The sequence below is a fragment of the Argiope bruennichi genome, chromosome 5 (assembly GCF_947563725.1).
Source record: "Argiope bruennichi chromosome 5, qqArgBrue1.1, whole genome shotgun sequence".
NCBI lineage: Eukaryota > Metazoa > Arthropoda > Arachnida > Araneae > Araneidae > Argiope > Argiope bruennichi.
Genome location: NC_079155.1, coordinates 121,326,391 through 121,336,467, shown reverse-complemented (window position 1 = coordinate 121,336,467; position 10,077 = coordinate 121,326,391).

Genomic DNA, 10,077 nt, shown 5'->3' with positions numbered 1-10,077 from the left:
CCTTCTCAACAACAGCCCTCTCGCATTCATTTCCCACACACAGCCCTTCTCAACAACAGCCCTCTCGCATTCATTTCCCACACACAGCCCTTCTCAACAACAGCCCTCTCGCATTCATTTCCCACACACAATTCTTCAAAAACCCTCTACTCATTTCTAGCACCTTCCCAAATGATCCACACTCAGACCTTCGTTCAATGAGCCTCGCTTTGTATCCATTTTCCAGACATTTCATTCCATCTCATTTACAATTTCAAGGACCAAAATTGCTCATCCTAAACTCGGTCATCAACTCTGATTACCCACATATGTCACCGTGAAAGGAAAGAATTCATGATTTAGTACGAAATTCGCATTCCCTCACTTGTCATGCTACATTCACTAACACTGTTCACCCAAAATACCCCATTCACCCACTGTTCACTCCCATAACTCATTTTCCATAGTAGACTTCTTTCACTAAACATCCATAATTCATTTTACTTCCCCACTTCGCTAGTCATTCATTTCTACGATGGTGCATTTCTTCGCAGAATATTTTCAAAACACATGTCGTTTACCAAGTACCACATTCTTCAATCCTACAACAGCCTATTTTTCTTATTCTCACCAACATTCATTTTCCATTATCACTAATTTTGGGAAATTTCACACGTCTCGTTTTCGATTCAGCTCGTCATTTTCTTACAACCATATTTCTTCAAGATATTCAGTCATTCCTCACTAAAAATACCATAACCACAATATTCCAATTGATATAGCTAATGTTGTGCTCATTCCTCAAAGCTTACACAATACAGAAGTGTTTATACAGAAGTGAAATTTTACACTTCTGTATAAACCTCTATATAATCCTCTCGTATACACTTTCTTTCACTACAACCCACACTTTTTGCTATATACCAACCGTTACTATTTCACAGTTTCCATTTTTTCCTTTTGATTTTTAGCTAAAACGCAGTCGAACTTTATTGCATCTTATCGCTTTTACGACGAATAGTGACAAGGCATTGACTGCACAAAGAATGGTTATCCAGTCACACATTCAAATGAATTCGTTGAAAACTTGATAATAATAATTTTAACAGAAATGTGTTTATGACAGTTTCGTAAGCTCTGGATAGCAAAGAATACATTTCCAACTGGTCGGATAGCACGCATCAGTATTGTGCTAGAAAATCAAAGACCAAATGACTTTTCTAAAAATTTAAAATTATGATCGTTATTTCGACAGCCAACATCATTTTTTTCAATTAACTGATCTAACATGTAGTGAAAACTTTCACAGAACCATTTATATCGCATTCATGTCTGTTTTAAATTAAAAAAATGAAATTGACGATATTTTTTGCGCTCATATATTACCTAAAGAAATTAGCTGGTTAAAATAAATTATTCCTGCCCCTAAACGAAAATGTGGGTTTGAATATTAAATATATCCCCTAAATGAAGTAATTATTTTCAATAACAAATAACATCATTAAGTTTACTTGAAATACAATCTTATGGCTAAAAGGTCATTAAAAATATTCAAATTTCGGAATTATCACATTATCGCACCAAATTTAACTAGAACACATTCTGAATTCCACATTTTTATATTATTTCCTGTACCATACATATTTTAATAAATCAATAAATTGAAATTAAGCAGAATTTCTTAGAATTATGAGTGTTGAAGATTGTACAACAAAAAGACCGTTTTGTAATACTTAATTCAATACATTCGATACAGCACCATTTGTCTAATTTTTATGCATTGATAAAACTTATCAGATGAAGCATTCAATGGAAAATATTTGATTTAAAATTATTGCATATCAAAATATCTAAAAAGTCTCGTAAGTCCCTTGTCATTGCGATCCATAATTTCTTTTAACATCGCATTATCACTCCTATGCAGCTTATTTAATGTTATATATATATATTGAAAACTTAAGGAATAACAAACACGTCAAGAAAACCCGTTTATTTTAGAAAAAATATTCTCCTAGCAATAAGCAAGAAATTCAGACTTTCTGCTCACCTCTAAACATCTCGAATTTTGGGTTGATTTACACAATTTGATCCCAAAAAGTTGGACTTGTTCATTGCTTGAGTATGCTACGCAGTTAAATAATTTTGGCCTAAAAACTGACCCGAGAAAATGTCATTTTACAATAAATCGCTCTTTTCCAGTTATCAGTCGTTTTATATAAATTAAACGAAGTGTTAAAAATCATTAATGCTCCTACATTTTTTGGCTAGAATCCATCATACACCCGAGGATCCTTACTGATAAAATGCATGTCAGTCATGTATTCATCATAAACTTTATAATACCTGTTGATGAAGGGCATGTCGAGGGAGTTGATGTTCTAATTATTTAAATGAAAAGAATTAAATTTAGTTTCAACATATTGAATGCAAGTAAAAAAATAATTTCAATAAAGGGGCATCAAAGAAGGATATTAGAAGGGATAATCTAATATATACCTATTAGAAGGTATAAAATTGAGACTGAAAATTATAAATTCACACACACACATTTGGGATGACTTTGCAAGCTTTTGCTGCAATTTTTAGTACTGTTTCTTTCATTATCGAATCTGCTATCGATGGCATTAATTTACCTCACTAGAATGCACCAGGATAAGATGATAAATAGATATAATTTCAAATGAAAGTATTATTACTCAAAAATTCATAATGTTAAGATATTTGAGGGAAGATATCGATGTGTAACCAAATGACATTAAATTTTCACTTGACGATTCAAAGAAACGATCTTTAGAGGATTTTACAGTTAATTTTTTGAAAAAATCGAAGGGCTTGATACTTGACAAGATTTATAAGCAAAGGTAAACAACATTTTTGATACTAATTTGAATTAATATAAACATTTTTAACTTCCATACTTTCCCAAGATGTTCTGAGAAGCAAGGAATCATTTTATCTTGATTCGCTTTTCATTTTAATTTATCCTCATCATCCACTTTTAATATATTGCACATCCAGTTTTATACATTCAGAAGCGAGAAAAGCTCAGTTTGAACGTTTACTGACTGCAATTGAATCATCAATATGTTCGAAGTTGTTTGTTGAACAATTTGCGAGAAGGGTTATCACAATACTCACCGATAAATTCCATAATATTCAATTGCTGGTATTGAAAGATTCTTTTGGAATTTAATATATTTAAAGTGTACGATTACAGGCAAAGGAATAGGGAATTCAAATTTCCAAAGACATCTTCAATATTCCTTGAAAAAACACTTTACAGATTCGAAATAATGTTTATGAGAAGGAATAAGTCGCAGAACTGTTACATTAAAAGGAATCGGTTTTTATAGCATCGATGTATTAATAATGAATATTTTGTATCTTTTATAGGAAGGGAAGATGGAAAAGTTAATGGAGTCCTCAAGAGAAAAAAATTTATATGCAGAATATAATAATCGATTTGAGTGATAAGATTATATTCGCCCATTCCGTTTCAAATTTCTCTATCAAAAATTTTGAGACAAAAAATCGAAACGACTGAAATTCGACCAACCTGTGAAGAATGAGTTCACTTTTCTCAATTGTAACCGATATTTAAAAAGTTAATGGAATTCTTCACAACCGGAATTTTTACTAACGATACGAATAGGTTTTATTTGGAAACATTTTGTAATAAAATTTTGTTTTATTTTGAGATTGTCATTTTAATTCTTTCCAACGTTTAATGTTACAAACATTCGAACTTACTATATTCTAATCTGCCAAAACTTATTAGAAATTACTATGCATTTCATAAGATGCTTGATTAACACTAAGCATAGAACATATTCCACTTTTTAAGGACTCGCATGCCTAGCAATGATTAGAAAAAGTTGTGGCTAAAGTTTCAATAAAAACTAATGCAACTTGGGTAACTATATCACTAGAATTGTTTTAAACGTTTTAACGCCTAGCTTGATAAACTATAAAAGTGACCAGTATTCTCATTTAGGATTACAAAACTCATACATAGAAATTGTATATTTTAATGATTGATATCTTCAAAGCATTAGAAGATGCAATAATCGGAAATAAAAAAAAATTATGGCTTATAAAGGTTTGCGAATGCAGTTATGCAGTATTGGTATGCAAATAAATTTAATTATCTTATGATTACTTTGGTTTTAAATATAAACTAGAAATGCAAGACACGAATTAAAACTTGCGCTTAGAAGACTATTTCCAATTCAATTAAAATGCCTTCGTAAAAACGATTAATCTAAATAAGCTTACTGATAAGTTAAAAATAATTAAATGGTGCTATAAGAATAGAAATTAAATTTGTACGAGTCGATTAAATATGAAATTTTAGTAAAATTTCCGAAACCATTTGATTTAGGTGCGTATAAGAGATTTTCCGTTTAACTGTAGCCAATTTCTCCCCGAATTCCATGGACATTCCTTTTGTTTAAAAATTTAACCTTTCTTTGTTAATCTTTAAATGATATAGGTGTTTAAAATAGTTTAAACTATTAAACATTGTACTAAATCTCCAAATAAACCATTCAAACAGTAACTGTTCCAAACTACCTTGCTTGCTGAGGTCAATTTCGATTAAAAACATCAAATAATGTACATCACCGGTAAATAAATGTTCCGCCGAAAATTTCGGAGTCCAAGTAAATGGCTTCTTTAAAAAGGAGTTCCTAGGCAGCAACTTCAAAAAGCCAAAATTCTAGACCATGACGTCTGATTGGTGAGAAATGGTATGTACATTGTACGTTAAAGGATGCAGGCATCAGTGTCCACACCATACGGCAAGTTTTCCACCTATCTTGGAGCTAAAATAGAAAAGAATTTTAATTACCTGAAGTCTGAATACATACAATATTTACTTACATTCCAATTAAACGTGAGTGATGCATTTGATACGAGTTGAAATGTGCAGGAATTTTATAATAAAATACGTGTTTAATAATAATCAGGAAAACAAAAACCCTGTCCTAACAACTGGATCGATTTCGCTAATTTTTATTCTATTCAGGGATCATCTTTGATTTATTTTCTGTATCTTAACACTCCTATTTGTGAGAATCTCAAAAGCATTGCTTCATTGTACACTTTTTATACTAAAAAAAGCAAAATTAGCCAACCCCCCCAAAAAAAATCGCCAATTCCGTTAGAAAATTCTTGATCCCTAGATGTCATTGAAGTGCACAACCATCCACTAGTTCCGTGAAATAAAACTTTGGCAAAGCCACCTTTTCGATAATTAAGGAGATTTTGCTGATTTTATTTGGCAATTAATTTGAATAGTTTACATTCATACCCGACTAGTTAGTACTCTTTGTTGAGCAAGTATAATTTCAGCTATAAGATGCAGTTCCTTAAAGTTGATTGACATGACAGTTAATTGGGGGGAGGGGGGGGGGCGTAGATGGCGGCCACTAGTGCTTAATTTAAACAGCAATTTGAATAAAAATCTTTTGGATATCCCTCGGGTGTTTTTCAATTCTTATATGGTGGAATTTAATGCCCAAAATGAAACATGGCATCTAATTGGAAGTTTAAATTATCAGTTCAAGATGGTTGAGCAACTAAACAGCTCAATTTTGACATTTAGTTTGTATTTTTCAAGTAATTTTGTTAATTATATTTGTTAATTATCAATTATTTCCATATTATATCTCAAGCAATTTAGGTTATTTTAACACAATATATTAACTATAAAAAATTGTTTTAATTGATTAGCAATCCAAATAAATACGACCGAAACGTTTTTTATTTATGCAATTAAGACTTCTAATAAAATGACCAATTTACTGCTGGAGGTCTACGCAATGCAATTTTTTTTCATAATACAATTTTTTTAAAATAAAAGTTTTTGCATTCAAAGGATTCAGACAACTGGCTTTTCTCCGAATAAGTTGCTTAATATTTCTGTCTATTTTTTAAAGATTTTGTTGCATGAAATTTTAAAAATGACAATAAGTCGAGCCTTTCAGTGTACAGCAAGAGAAGCAATTTTTCAATTCCTTATTCAAGTTATGGCTGTCCAATATAAAATATGCATCTGTATCAACTCGGAGATAAATGTGTACTTAATTACGTATTAAGAGAAGGTAACGTCCGAATTACGTAATTACCGACAATCAATCACAAATGTTTCCCAAATCACCGACTTTTAGATATTGCATCAATAGGTATAGTATTAAATTGAGCAGGCGTACCAGAATATTTCCTTATAATTAGATCAGACTTGTGCTTTAATGAATTCCATGCTGTGAACTGTTTCATTTATCAAAATGCATTTAAAATAAATATCAAGAAGACAGTCTTGAAACATTTATTCTAAAGGCTTTGAAAAGTTAAGAAATTCCAAATTTATTGATGATCTTCAATTTAGTATACTTCAATTCAGTTTAGTAACTTCAATTATTTCAAGAATCTAACATATTTAGTGAATCTATCGTGAGAATATGCATTTTGAATACTTTCTTTAGCAAACTGAATGAAGCTGAAATTTAATCTGGAACTATAATAGTAGTCACAAGATATGCCGAATTTCATTAAATTAAGTCATTCCGTTTAATGAATTATTAAGTTTACATGCAGGTGAAAGTAGAAATTGACAGCCAACTCTTTCTTATCAAATTTTGCATAAAATCTGTCAATCTGCATTCTAGATACTTACACCAAATTTTATGTACCTAGTTCTTTGTATTTTGGAGTTATCGAATTCATTTGCAATCAAACAGATTTTCTGAGAGCCAATTTCGTTCAGAATTTGATAGAAATCCACAAGTTTGGTCGTTTGATCATATTTAAAATTTTACCCATCTTGCTTATAGTATTTGAGTTATTGGGTTCACAGACAAACAGATTACCAAAAATGGGTTTCAGTCTCTGAGATCAATATATCGTCAAAATATCGTATTCTATTTATTTTCACAATTACATTATTTCCTCTATATTTCGTATACGAGAAAGTAAAAAAGGAAGTCAAACTAGAGTAAACCTCAACCTGAAAATAATGTAAGCCCTGTGCAGAAAAATCGTAAGGCAAATACTCAAAGTGCCAAGAGATTCATTACTTCGAATGATAAATGACTGCTTAGAATGGAAAAGCCTAATTCATACCGCTTTCTATCGAAGAAGTTCCGTTGTTAAGGAGAGGAAGAGAAAGTTCATTTTAAGCTGAAGAATTATGCCATGTAAGCGGTTAAGCAAATGAGAAGTTTAGTTCACATTCAAAAGCATTACAAATTTGTCTCGGCAATCAAACAGAAAAGTTTTAGTTTGGTTTCACTATACAAGAACAAATTAATATTAAAATTCTTGCAAATATTTCACTTCGTTGTCCGTTATTATCAAAGACTTCAATAGACCAAGTGTTTAATACAGTGACATGAACAGTTGATAAACACGAGAAAAATTGCGATAATATATTATTACTGCCGAAAAATGAATTCGTAAACATTCTATGAATCGGATTTATGAATCTATTATTAAAATTCCATTAAAAAGCACAGAAATTGTATTTAAAATGAAAATTTTACCAACAGACTAAAACTGCCTAGAAATACGCATTTCGTTGTAAAATCATGATTAAATTTTTGATTTTAGGCGTGCTATTTACCGATATCCAAAGAAAACCTAATATTCAATGGATACACATGCAATCTTCATTCTGTTCTTTTAATGTATTTATCATTTGAATTCTTCTTACAGAATACTCATTTATATTTTCATGAAGACCAATTATTATAATTATAAAGGAAAAATGATCAAAACCAGATGACTAGAAACTGGATTTTATAATTGAGAGATACGTTGCGACTATTTAAAGATTAAAATGACTGCAACTTGCAGTAGCTTAAATGCAGAAATAATTTCTTGAAAGATGAATAAGCTGAGTAACTTACTTTTACATTATTCAAGTGGCTGTCCAAAAAATATGCATTAGTTAATTCAATCAATGTCTTGTCACAATAAATTTATAGACACTTGCAAAATGCTAAAAGCTTTTCAACGAAGAAAAAATCGAAGCTTCTTCAAAGTTTGTTAAACCACACTAAAAAAAAAAAAATAGTTACTGAAAACTTAAAAATCTATCTTTTTGAGGCAAATGATATAAGAAATTGAATTCAACTGCATTCATGATATAACTGAGAATATTCTAGAATTATTGTAAGTCATTCAGCTACTACGTAGGCAAACGATTAATAGTGTTGCCTAAAGAAAAAGCTAAAAAAGCTTAAGCTCTCATCTTCTTAAGTACAGTGTGTATTAGAAATTAATTGTAATGATGATTAGAATTGGGATTTTGTATTTCGGAAACAGATTATTTGGAAAATAAATTCATTTCTTTTGTTAGGGTAAAGTCATAAAGAGAAAAATTCTTTTCATTTTTTTAATGTAAAGCATTTAATGATTTTAATTTTATCGTTTAAAGACATTTGGGAGAGCTTTCGTCTAATGTGGTATTTCAAGGCTAAACGAGGATATTTTGGAATTGGTATTGCAACGTCAAAACCAGACATTTTAGTCAGAATATTACTTTTCGAGGTTCGACATGCTAATTCAACATACACAATTCGACACCATGCTAAATATATGACAATATATTTCTCATGCATCACACTTTTACACACCCTAGATCCTTCGTGGTCAGCTTCTTGAAACCCCCTCTCAATCTTTTCCTTCGAAGCAGAGACTCCACTAACAAGTCCCACTGGTGTGGTGTGGATGTTTGGAGAGGGGGATGCCAGCTCAGGTTTCGCCCTCGTCATCTAACAGCGGTTCAAAATTACGAGGTCCGTCTCAAAATAGCCGTAGTGTTGCTTGAAAACGGGATGTCAATATAACTAAACTAAACTAAATCCGCTAACAGGGTATTGTGTCGGCTGATTCGAATCCAGAAAGAGATCTGATTATTTACTCAAACTTCTTTACGATATCTCCTTGTTCTAGAGAGTGGCTAAAGCCAATATACAGAAAACAGAGACAGCTATAGTTATATTGTTTATTCTGCCAAATATCACCCTCTCTTCAAATATAGGTCTACTAAGAAGGGTTGCTTTATTGTTATCAAATGATACGGACTTTTTATAAGCCAGTGGAGTAAATAAAATGTACAAACGGCAATTAGATTTACTTAATTATAAAATATCAGTTTTTTGGATTTAATTTATTACATTATAATTATTTTTTAATTAAATATTATCGATTTACAAATGTATGATAAAAAGTAAATATATATGATATAGTAGGCTATTAGGCTCAGTTAAGAATTTATAGACGCATGCTCTAAATTTGTTGAATGAGTTTGTTCCAAGATTATTCAGATATCATATTCACTAGTATAAGTAAGAAATCGGAATGTGATTTTTTTTTCACATTTTGCCTATTACTTCATAACAAAAATTGTATTATTCAAAATTTTCTTTTAATGAAATACAGATAAATGTGTAGTGTTAGAATGATGATTACTAAAAATATATTTACATCTCCATATGTACCACATTGAAAAGAAAAGTTTTGAAAATTGTGTAAAAGAACTTTTCAGAGCATTTAAAAACGCAAAAGTTACAAAAGAAGGTTCTTAAAAAATGAATCCCACATTAAAAAAAAATGAAAACAGACGAGTTCAAATTTAAGAGCAAATTTCTTGTTTTTGAATAAATTCATTCCAGAATAATAATTCTATAAATCCACATTTTCAAAATAAAATTTTTTTAAATATTCTTTTAATCAATTTTTATATAAAACGCCAATACAAAATTCAAAATAATTTTCAAGAAAGAAATACATTTTGTTATTTTTTTTATCATATGAAAATATTAATCAAAGATCCATTTAGAAAAGTAATTAGTGTGTCAAGTGGCCAAGAAATCAATAATTCCCGTTGCTGCTTGGAGAGTTTTAACCTTTCGAAATTTTGGGAAGAGAAAATTCAGAAAATAGTTATTTTTGGTGATAATTTAATACTGCGCAACGCATGAAGCAAGTTCAAACATTTGGCTACTTTTTTTTGAAATAGATGTAGAGAACAACATAAAATAGATGCCTGCTATTTGATGATAAATTGCTGCTGATAATATTCTGTATATTCTT